The following is an 11,662-nucleotide window of genomic DNA, read 5'->3' as shown; positions in this document are numbered from 1 at the left end:
CAGAACCTAGCCTCATCACAGCATCGCCAAATTTGAGGAAACAAACATCTCCCTCTTTTGTGATACTCAAAGCAGATCTCCCTCCCATTGAACTAACCTGGGATGAGGAACACAAAATCCTGGGTAAAGCAGAGCATTTTTCTGCCTGCTCAAACAAACTGACTTAAGAAACCAACCAAGCCACAGGAAAATCAAACAACACAAGCAGACCAGAGACTCCAACAAGAGGCTGGTTATGGACACAAGGGAGATTCAGGATCTTCCCACCCCTTCCAAAAAAAATCGAAGAACTTTTTTTTCTACCTCTTATAAAATTTTTTTTTCTAAAACTTTTTATAATTTTTAATGTTTACCTTTTTAAAAATTGTTTTCTAGTAACTTTTTTTCCTTCCTCTTATAATTTTTATTTTAGGGGTATATGTGTGTGTGCGTTTTTCTTTCTTTTTAAAAAATATTTTATTTTTTGTTTTTTCTTTTGTTTAGCTCTACTGAACTTCTGATCTTTTTTTCTTTCTTTCTCATTCTTTTCACCTTTTCTTCTCTTTCGTTCTTTTTTGTGTGACTTAATTGTTGTCTGCACATCCTCAGATATAACCGTAGTCGATTATTAGACCTTATCCCTCATTGTGTACACACTTAATCCAGAAATTTATTACTCAATTCAAAACCTCTTAGACTTAAATTCCTTAATAGCAGTACTACTTCTTTATACCTATACAATATTTTAAGCATTTTTATTTTATAATTTTCCATGTCTCCTTTATGTCCTTTCCCGTCACTCATTATATACACGTTCTTCTCTGAATATATCGTTTTTATCTTGCATAATTGTAAGGCATTGCACATTTTAATTTTTAATTTTTGATTTTCTATTTTTTCTTGTCTCTTTTTTTCTCTTTCTCTTTCTTTTTTTTCTCTCTCTCTCTACTTTCATCCTATCCAATCTATTTCCCACTTCGAGATTAGGACTTGGTGAAGTTAATTCTCCCTGAGCCTTACCACATCTCTCTATTCCTATTTTTACCCACATCTCTCTGGTTTGTCAAAATCTTCTTTGCAGTTCGTAGCCCATTAATATATAGTTGTTTGAGGTTGAATAGATATATCTGTTGAACTAGATTGTATCTGCAGACTGTGCAACTACAGACTTTGGTTGATACTTGCCTTAAGATAGTGTTCTAGCACAAAACTTGTGTTACTTTCATCCAAAATAGGCAGAGTAAGCCAGAAAAACACAAGAAAAATGGCAAGTTCAGGTATCTCAACTCCCACTCATGATAATCAGGGGACAGAACAGATAATGAATAATCCAGAGGAGAGCTCACAAATAGCTCTACAAACACTGTTGGTAAACATGGTAAATGAAAAGATTGAAAACATAGAAAAGACTCTGTATGAGCGTGATAAGAAGAGAGAGGGGGCAAACCAAAGGTTAATACTGAAATATCATGAGCATGAGGAAGCTACTTAAAAACTGATACAGGAATTTCATGAGCAGTTTGAGAAGACTCAAAGGGAAAGGCAGGAATGGCGTGAGCAGGCTGACAGCATTCAAAGAGAACTACAGGAATGGTGTGAACGTGAGGAAGCTAAGCAAAGAGTAATACAGGAATTGAGAGAGCAGGATGAGAATACACAAAGATCTCTAAAGGCATTCATGGAATCCATTAACAAGGAGCTGAAGGAAGTCAGGGAGACCACAAAGGGAATGCTGAATGGAACCCAACAGAAGGAAAGGGAATCCAAGGAAACCATAACCAATCAACTAAGTGATTTGAGAATAAACATTGAACTACAAATTAAGGAAGTAAAGAAGTCCATACAAGATCTAAATCAAAGCTTCAACAAAGAATTTGAAGCCATCAAAGCTGACCAATTAGAAGGAAAAGAGATAAAAAAAGTAGAAAGTCTTGACAACAGGTTAGACCATGCAGAAGATCGAATCTCGGGGATTGAAGACAGCCTAGATATTATAGAGAAAGAACATACAAGCACCCAAATATGATAGATCTATTCAGCACTTGGAAGAGACCATCAGAAAGCCTTATCTGAGGATAATGGGTGTAGAGGAGCACCTAGAAACAGAAGTTAATGGTCTAGAAAATTTGTTTAACAGGATCCTAACAGAGAACTTCCCAAACATGCAAAAAAGATAGGCCTATTCAGATACAAGAAGCTTTTAGAACTCCAAAGAGACCAGACCAGAATAGGACATCCCACCATCACATTATAATCCACACAGGATCAATTCAGACCAAGGAAAAGATCCTTAAAGCTGTCAAGGAGAAAAGATTAATCACCTATAAAGGGAAACCAATTAGAATCACCTCAGATTTCTCAGCAGAGACAATCAAAGCAAGAAGAGCCTGCAATAATGTATGCCACGCTCTAAAGATGAACAACTATCAACCAAGAATACTGTATCCAGCTAAACTCTCCTTCATAACCAGAGGTCAAATAAAAACCTTTCATAGGAAAGAAAAACTTAAAAGTCTATCTCCACCAAACCAGCTCTCCAAAAGGTACTTAAAGATGTCCTACACATAGAAAACCAAAAAGACCACAATAAAGGTTAAAAAATGATGTGGTTTTTATCTTTGCTCTTTTTGATGAATTACATTGTTATGCGTACATTGAACCTGCTTTGCATCCCTGAAAAGAATCCTGTTTGATCGTGGTGTGTGATTTTTTTTTTTTTTGATGAGTTGTTGAAGTCGATTGGCCAAGATTTTGTTGAGAAGTTTTGCATCGCTATTTATCAAAGAAATGAGTCTTTAGTTCTCTTTCATTGATGAGTCCCTGCCCGGTTTGGGGATGAGGGTTATGCTGGCTTCATAAAAAGAGTGTGGTAGTGAATTTTTGCTTTCCATTTCATTGAAGAGATGGAGAAGTATTAGTGCGAGTTCTGCTTGGAAGGCCTTGGAGAATTCAGCAGTAAATCTATCTGGTCCTGTGCTTTTGTTGGGTGGGAGGTCTTTTATTGCTGCTTCTATTTCGATGCTTGGAATGGGTCTGTTAAGTAATTTTAAATCATGTTGGTTTAGTTTGGGCATGTCAATATTTGCTAGAAATTTGTCCTTATCTTTCAGATTCTCAAATTTACTAGCATACAGGTTTGAGAAGTATCCCCTTATTATATTCTGAATCTTGGCTGTTTCTGTAGTGATATTTCCATTCTCATCTCTGAGTTTATTTGGGTGTGTTCTCTTTTTTCTCATAAGAGTTGCTAAGGGTCTATCAATTTTATTAATTTTTTGAAAAACCAACTCTTTGCTTTGTTAATTCTTTCTATAGATTTTTGGGACTCTAATTCATTTAATTTGAATTTAATTTTAATTATTTTTTTCTGTCTACTGGATTGGGGTTTAGCTTTTTGGTTTTTTTCAAGGAGATTTAGGTGCCTCATTAAATAGTTGATTTCAGATCTTTCCAATTTGTTGATGTAGGACCGCAGAGCTATAAACTTGCCTCTGAGTACTGCCTTTTCTGTGTCGCAGAGGAGTTGATAGTTTGTGTGTTCATTTTTGTTAAATAACATGAAGATTTGAATTTTCTTTCTAATCTCTTCCATGACCAACTTGTGGTTCAACAGTATGTTTTTCAGCCTCCATGTGTTACAGTATTTCTTTGGTGGCTTTTGGTGTTGAATTCTAATTCTATTCCCTTGTGGTCTGAGAGAATGTAGGGCATAATTTCAAGCTTTCTGAATTTGGAAAGATTTGCTTTGTGGCCTAGAATGTGTTCTATTTTGGAGAATATTCCATGTGCTGCTGAGAAGAAGGTGTAATCTGATGCTGCTAGGTGAAATATTCAGTATATAATCTGTGAAGTCTAGTTGATCTATGCAGATTTTGAGATCCAAGGTTTCTCTGTCGAGTTTTTTCTAGGTTGATCTATCTAGTGGGGATAGTGGTGTATTAAATCAGCACCAATTTATGTCTTTGGATCTATGTGAGATTTGAGGGAAAGTAGTGTTTTTTTTTTATTAATAAGGTTTTTTTTTTATTGTGAAAATACCATACAGAGAGGTTACAATTGCATGAGCAAGGTAATAAGTACATTTCTTATCAAGGATTGTGGCCTCCTCCTTAGTTTTCCCTTACCATTTCTGCCCTCCTATATCCCCTCCCCCCACCAGCTTCCCTCCCTTCCCCCCTTCTCGCCAAAGTTGTAAAGTTTGTTTTTCAATATAGCGTCTTGTACATCTCATTGTTTCAATTTGTCCACCTATATCCCTATTCAAACAATTTGTTTTTGTTTCTTGTATAAATTTGGGTGCTCTGTTACTTGGTGAGTAGATATTTAGAATTGTAATATCCTGCCAAAGGAGAAATCCCTTAATTAGTATGTAGTGAACTTCTTTATCAGTTCTCATTGATTTTAAGTTGAAGTCTATTTTATCTGATATTAGGATTGCAACTCCCACCTGTTTATGTGGGCCATTTGCTTGATATATTTTATTCCAGCCTTTCACTTTCAGAATATGCTTATTTTTGTGGGCAAGGTATGTCTCTTGAAAACAGCAAATAGATGGATCTTGCTTTTTGATCCAACTGGACAATCTGTCACTTAATTGGAAAGTTAAGACCATTAATATTGAGGGTTAGGATTGAGAGGTGGCTGGCTGTCCCTACCTCTTTGTCCCTTTTTTTTTGGGTGGGGGGACGGGAAATTTGTGTCTTGGCTTTTCTTGTTGTGATTATGTATTTCTCTGTTTGTGGACAGCTTTATTGCCTATATTCTGTTCTTGTTGTTTTATTTATATGAAGAAGGTCTTTGAGAATTTTTTTGATGAGCTGATTTGGTAGCGATATATTGCTTCCAATTTTCCTTGCTGTGGAATTTTATTTGTCCTTCTACTCTGAATGAGAGCTTAGCTGGGTAGAATATTCTTCGTTGGTAGTTATTTGTCTTTAAGGCAGTAGGGTTCCCTTTTGGCATCATCCCCTCCAGCGTCTGTTGTTATTAGATTTCTTGATTATACGTATTCTAATTGGGTAAGGTAGATCTTGATGTTGTTTTGATTTTGGTATCTTTTATGGTGAGAGAGCTTGATCATTTTTTATATGTCTATTGGCCATTCGTATTTCTTCTTTTGAGAAGAATTTAAATTTTAGCCCACTTATTAATGGGATTGTTGTCTCTTTGAAGATTTGTTTTGGGGGGATTTAATTTTTTTAGTTTAAATATGTTTTAGTTATGAGTATCTTTTCTGTTGTCTGGCTAGTGAAGCTCTTTTCCCAATCCATGGGCTTTCTATTGATCTTGCTAGCTATGTCCTTTGCCATGCAGAAGCTCTGTAATGTCTTACAATCCCATTTGTCCAAACTTTCTTTGATTTGTATGTTTCTGGGTCTTTATTGAGAAAATATCAGCCTGTGACATGGAGCCCTAGACTTTCTCCTATTTCTTCCTCTAATGTTTTCAGGATTTCTTCTTTTACTTTGAGGTCTTTGATACACTTGGAGTTTAAGATGATGCATGGTGACACATAAGGAACTAACTTTAGTTATCTATAGGTGTTTAATCAATTTTTCCAGCACTATGTACTGAAGAGGCTTTCTTTCATCCATCCTATTTTTTTGTGGCTCCCTTATTGAAGACTAGGTGCCTCTAGGTCTGCAGGTTCATTTCTGTGTTTTTAGTTGTATTCATTAATCCTCAGGTCTGTTCTTGTGCCAGTACCAACCCATTTAAATTACTATGGCTTTGTAGCAGAGTTTGAAGTTTGGTATTGATATTTCTCCAGCACTTTACTTTCTGGTAAGCATTGTTTTTGCTGTTCTTGGTCTTTCATCGTTCCATACAAAATTTTATTTGCTGCTTCTATTTCATTGAAAAATGAGAATGGGATGTTGATGGGTATTTCAATGAAATTGTAGATAGCCTTTGGCAGTATTGCCATTTTCATGATGTTAATCCTCCCAATCCAGGAGCATGGGAGGTTTTTCCACTTCCTGAGATGTGCTTCACAGTTTTCTGACTTTTATCAAGTTTTACCACACTTGAGTGTGCATATAGTGTGAGTGGGCATGGTGGACTCCTTTGTCAAATTTATTTTGAGGTCCTCTGATCTATTTTCTGGTTTAAATGTTTGAGTTTGGGAAAGTACAACGCTGAGTATATTAGTAGGGCTCTGTAGTAATCTGTGTTGTAATCACTCCTGCATTACTATTTTTGTTTTAGATCGCCTTGGCTTTTGGGGATCTTTGCTTCTGTATGAGCTTTTGAACTGAATTTTCAATTTTATGAAGAGTAACTTTGGGATTTCTTATAAGAATTGCTTTAGATCTATATATACTTTTGGGTAATACAGATGTTTTCACAATATTCCTTTTCCCAAACCATTACCAATAGAGACATTTTATTTCTTCCTATGTCTTCTATTTTGTTGTGTTTCTTAGCTTATCTCTTTCCACTCCTTGCTTACATTTATTCCTAGGTATTTCAGATATTTTGTGTTGGGAAGTGGACATTGATGATTTTCCTGACTTCTTCCTCAGTCTGGTGATTGCTGTTTTGTTTAAATTGCTTTGTGATTATTTTTTAATATATCACAATTGTCATTCCTTTTTTGAAAGTGACATTTTTGAGGCACTCGGTGATATTTGATAGATTGTATTTTGAAATTGAATCTATTTGCACCCATTTTTCCAGCATAGGAGCTCAATGTGATCTTCAGTGAAAATTTTAGAGGTCTGACCCCTTAGCCTCCCAGCCTCACACAGTTTTTACCAGCCTGTGGCTTTTATTTACCCCAACTCAACCATCCACTCACAGTTTATTCTGCTCTTGGCCATTGTTTTCCTCCTTGGAAGCTGCTGAGCTACAGTTCCACACATAATGATGTAGCTGGCCCCAATGTCCTGCCCACCTGAAGCCTCTCATCTTGTTTTTCTGACAGATTTTATGTAGGTGTGTTCATTGTTTCTCTGCTAAAGTCTGTGGGGATGTACAGAAGCTTGTTCATCTCTTGGAGTTCAGGAGATGCAACAACTGCCATGGTCGTGTAGTTACTCTATCTGAAATCCACTCTGGTGCGATTTATTGATTCCAAGCTACTTTGCTTCCTGGCCTCATTTTCTTAGCTCTTCTGCTTTAAGTCATGTGATAGACTGGCTGTTTTACTGGAGGGTTCCCACAGTGAAGACTAAAAGGTAATGTTACTTTATCATAACCCTGCTAAGTCTCTTCTCTTCTACTCTGTCTTTTTTGGTTTCTTTTTTTTTTTAATTTTGGTACCATTTCTGGACACTCAGGACCTGGGAACTGTTCTTGAGTTTTTGTGCTCAATTCTAGTGATCTACCACTTTGAGCCATATCTCCATTTCCACCTTTTTATTAGTTACTTGAAGATAAGAGGCTCACAGTCTTTCCAGTCCAGGCTGGCTTTGAGCCACAATGCTCAGATCTCACCTGCCTGAGTCACTAGAATTATAGGACTGAGTCTCCAACACCAGTTTGCTCTGTGCATTATTTTTTTGTGATTTTATGCTCCCTTCCTATCAGTGCCAGCAAAGGGACTTCAATGCTTTTTTACATTCCCATCATAGCGGTGATTATAGGAATGCACCACTGTTGAGACTATCATCTGCACATGACTGTACTGGAGCTCTGATTCCTTCAATCTCCACCTTTTACAGAGCTGGGATGACAGACATCTGTCACCCCATCCAGGTAACAAATACATTAGCTTTTTTATCTCAGTTTGGATTCAGAGAGGATATTCTTATTCTCAATACAGATTATATGTGTTCAAGACTGGATTTTTGCTTAGGATTTTTCAATTTCTGCAAAACATACACTGTAATTTTCATTGAAATACCATTGAAAGTATAGTTTACTTTTGAGATTATAGTCACTTTCACAATTTTAATTCTGCCCATCTCTGAAAATAGGATGTGTTTACATTTTCTGGCTGTTATACAATTTCTTATTTCATAGTTTTGCTTTTCATTGTAGAGGTCTTTACAGATCTTTTCATAGGTTTTGAGTTCTAGGCATTTGTTTTTATAAAGCCAGAACTTGAAGGTATATATGGAAGCAAATTTGAGTCCATCTTTAGTTTCTTTTATTTTAAAGAATTAATTTTTTTTAGTCCAAATAGACAAAAGAGATATTATTTTTCCAACTCTAAGTAGATTGATTTTCTTTTGTTGGTCTTGGGGCTTGAACTCTGGCCTGGGTGCTGTCCCTGAGCTCTCCAGCTCAAGGGAAGCACCCTACCACTTGAGCCACAGCACTTCTTCTAGTTTTCTGGTGGTTAATTGGAGCTAAGAATCAAATAGAGTTTCCTGCTTGGACTGGCTTTGAACTGCGATTCTCAGAACTAAGCCTCCTGAGTAGCTAGGATTGAAGGTATGAGCCACCAACTTCAAGCTAGTGTATATAGTTAAAATGGGTTTCATTATGATCATTTTATATGGGCACATGCATTTTTTCTCCAAATGTGCTTATATCCATTACTTTTTATTTCCTCTAAAAATTGAAATTACCTTAATGGCTTCCATTACGTCATTTTCAATGATGAATTGAATCTGTAGTTCTTGATAGAATATATCTAAACCTTTTGAAAGCAACAAAAATCATATAAAATATGACATATGATCCCAATACCACACACACACACACACACACACACACACACACACACAAGATAGGCAAATCATGATTCAAGGGCCACCTCCAGCCTTCTTCTTATGAGTAAAGTTTTATTTAAAAACAAACGAAAAAAATTTATATGGCTACATTTTCCTTGTTCATTTCTCCCTACCACTCTCCTATTTTTCCATGAACTATTCCTTTACAGTCCATTAACTTTTTCCTTGTCTTCCATCCATCCAATCTTACTTCAACACATCAAATCCATCCATGCATTCTTTTTGTTTCTTCATTTAAGAGAAAAAGTGTTTTGTTTGTTTGCTGAACTCGTAAGAAAAATTAGCAAAGTCTATAAAATATTATGCAAAATCACTGAAATCACATGTTCTCACAACAATTTCACATTGTATAATCCCCATTGTCACTGTATTTGATTCCAGTGTCCTGCATCTTGTATATACATTTTTCTAATTTGGGGAGGGGAAAGGAAGAAACAAAATGCTGAAATAAGGATATAGGATGACCCATTGTAACAAGGAGATGTACAAAAGGAACTTTACAATGTCAGGTGGGGAAGAGAAGCATTAGGGAGGTGGCAAGGGAAGGGAGGGTAGGGGAAAAGCAAAGGAGGAGGTAACAGTGCTAGATAGGAAATGTACTCATTAACCTACTCGTGTAACTGTAACCCCTTTGTACAGTATTTTACAATAAAAATATATAAAAATGTGAAAAAAGAAAAGTTAGCAAGGACTACAAAATATTGTGCAAATTCACTGAAATCACATGATCTCCGAACAATTACAAATCACACAATGAAGATTCAATATTTTTTTTTCAGTTGTGGGGCCTGGACTTTGGGCCTGGGCACTGTCCCTCAGTTCTTCAGCTCAGGGCTAGTGCCATACCATTTGAGCCACAGTGCCACTTCTGGCTTTTTTTTCTGCTTATGTGGTGCTGAGGAACCGAACCCAGGGCCTCAAGCATGCAAGGCATGCGCTCTACCAATGAGCCACGTTCCCAGCCCCAGATTCAGTATTTTTTAAATGTGAAAATAGCATACAGATGGCTTATAATTACATGGGCAAGATAATGAGTACATTTCTTATCAAGCATTGTTGCCTCTCCCTTTGTTTACTCAATAATATAAACTCATCCCTATTAATGAAATTACTAACACAAAAAAAGGAAGATCGAAAAAACTGAATAGAAACTGAGGAGTATTATTTATTTATTTATTTATTTATTTATTTATTTATTTATTTATTTATTTATTTGGGGTCCGGTCATGTGTGGGGCCTGAACTATGGGCCTGGGCACTATCCCTCAGCTCTTCAGCTCAAGGTTAGTGCTCTACCACTTGAGCCACCGTGCCACTTCTGGTTTTTTCTTTTTGCTTATATGATGCTGAGGAGTCAAACCCAGGGCCTCAGGCATGCAAGGGAAGCACTCTACCACTGAGCCACCTTCTCAGCGCTGATGAGTATTTTTATATATCTAATTAACATACTGAAGAAGTTGGAAATTAATTACATTTTCATTTGTTAAACAGTATGCCCTCAACCAAAACAATGCACGAAATTTCCCCCAAATATTGTTATATTTTCAAAAAATTAATTTATAGAAAACTAGAGTCAGTTACACAGTCATTTTTTTTATGAGAAATGTAACTGTGAGAAGAGGTTGCCATCAGTTTGGGCCGGAAAGTCTATGTGGGCAGGAATGTCAATGAAAGACCAAAAGAGCTAGAAATGGAGCTGTGGCTCAAGTGGTAATACAGACATGACTGAAAAAGGTAAGGTACAGTATAGTTCAAGCATGAAAAATTTAATTAATTTAATGAATTTAATTAATGTAAGAAGAAACTTGTAATGAACACTAGAAGAGATGAGAAATGAGTACAATTGTGTCTATATGACTTGAATATGGGATTCTGTAGAAATAGTATAGAATCTACTAAGTCAACCTATTTGAAAGAATAAGTCATGCTTTCCTTATCAAATTGAGAGTTTTGAAATGTTCATATTTCAGCCAGGCACTGCTGGCTTATGCCTGTAACCCTAACTACTCAGGAGGATGAGATCTGAGGATTTTGGTTCAAAACAAGCCTGGGCAATAAAGTCTGTGGGACTCTTATCTCCAACTAACCACCAGAAACCTGGAAATCGTGCTGTGGTTCAATGGTAGATTGCTCATCTTGAGCTGAAGAGCTCACGGAGAGCACACAGTCCCAGAGTTCAAGCCCCACAACCAACAAGAAAATTAAAAATTATTCATCTTTCAACAGATTGTAAGAAGTGCTACATTAAAAGAAATAATCATATATATTCATTATTTAAAATTTTATGTATTAAATGAGTAAAAATTCATTAATGAACAACAAACTAAAAAGTATATCTAGACATGGAGAGCAAGCTATGACGCATTACAGAATTTAATCTTAGAAGAGTCAAAAGATCTTCTACATTATAATCTTAAAGTGAAGAATATTTTTGTAGCTTATCCAAGTCATTCCTAATGCCATATGAGGAAAGCAGCATGAGAGGGAGGACTGCTGAGAGAGAAGGAGATGGAGAGTGGCAAAAAGAAAGACAGACAAAGACACATCAAGAAAGGTGCCACCAAAGAGACTCAGCATACTTGCCAAAGGTGAATGTGTGAATAGAAATACAGAAGTAGTGACCAAAACAATCTCTAAGGATGATATTTAAAGAGGAAAATTTGTCAAGAGTAAAATACTAATGAAACATATTAGAGGACTCTCTATCATGGTGGTATGCAGAGAGGAAGCTAATATATTTAAAAATTTAGAAAAGTGATTTCGAAAATCATCAGTGAAAAAGACCCTAAGAAGAGGGTATGACAGAATAATGTTTAGATTGAATAGGAGGAAGCAAAAATATAGCAGAAAAACTCCACTTTAAATGGTAAATACTTGTGACTACGACGACTAGGAAATGCACAATAGATCCTTATTATCGAAGTAAAAATTTCATAATACTAAACATTACAAGAAGAAAAAAATTACTGCAAAAAAGTTAGTAATCAAAATGTGAGTATAGTC

The sequence above is a fragment of the Dipodomys merriami genome, unplaced genomic scaffold (assembly GCF_024711535.1).
Source record: "Dipodomys merriami isolate MVZ:Mamm:240054 unplaced genomic scaffold, mDipMer1.0.p SCAF_6, whole genome shotgun sequence".
NCBI lineage: Eukaryota > Metazoa > Chordata > Mammalia > Rodentia > Heteromyidae > Dipodomys > Dipodomys merriami.
The sequence above is the reverse complement of the archived record's forward strand: the minus strand, read 5'-3'. Positions refer to the sequence as shown.